This window comes from Octopus bimaculoides, chromosome 6, assembly GCF_001194135.2.
Source record: "Octopus bimaculoides isolate UCB-OBI-ISO-001 chromosome 6, ASM119413v2, whole genome shotgun sequence".
In the NCBI taxonomy this organism is placed as follows: domain Eukaryota; kingdom Metazoa; phylum Mollusca; class Cephalopoda; order Octopoda; family Octopodidae; genus Octopus; species Octopus bimaculoides.
This window is the reverse complement of record NC_068986.1, coordinates 64,533,020-64,533,364: the sequence shown is the minus strand read 5'-3', so window position 1 is coordinate 64,533,364 and position 345 is coordinate 64,533,020. Positions and strand designations below refer to the sequence as shown.

General features: G+C 28.4%; 1 protein-coding gene across 2 annotated transcripts in view; it reads left to right on the top strand.

Annotated features, from left to right (window-relative positions):
• Nucleotides 1-345, top strand: part of LOC106867596 (adhesion G protein-coupled receptor L4) — a 364,928-nt gene that overhangs the window by 81,457 nt on the left and 283,126 nt on the right. The gene's annotated exons all lie outside the window — the stretch shown is intronic.

Sequence of the window (345 nt, the reverse complement as noted above, 5' to 3'; positions counted from 1 at the left end):
GTTTATAGATCTCTACCAAAAATTTAATTAAAATATTGTACCTGTTATCAACGTAGCAAAATTCTCATATGAAAGGTTGTTAATCATACAATTTTGTGTGCATATCAATTTAAATAAGAGCTATAACGCGATCCATTGCAAAGACTTTTTTAATGACCGATGAACATTTCGATGCAATATCCCGACTCACTCCTGTATGTTATAAAATATGGAATATTGTATCTCTTCAGGGTCAGATATGATTAATTCATAGCAGACAGTAAATAACAGACAACATTAATAGTTGTCCTTAAATTACATGTGTATAAACAGGTTGAAATGATATGAAACATATATATATATATA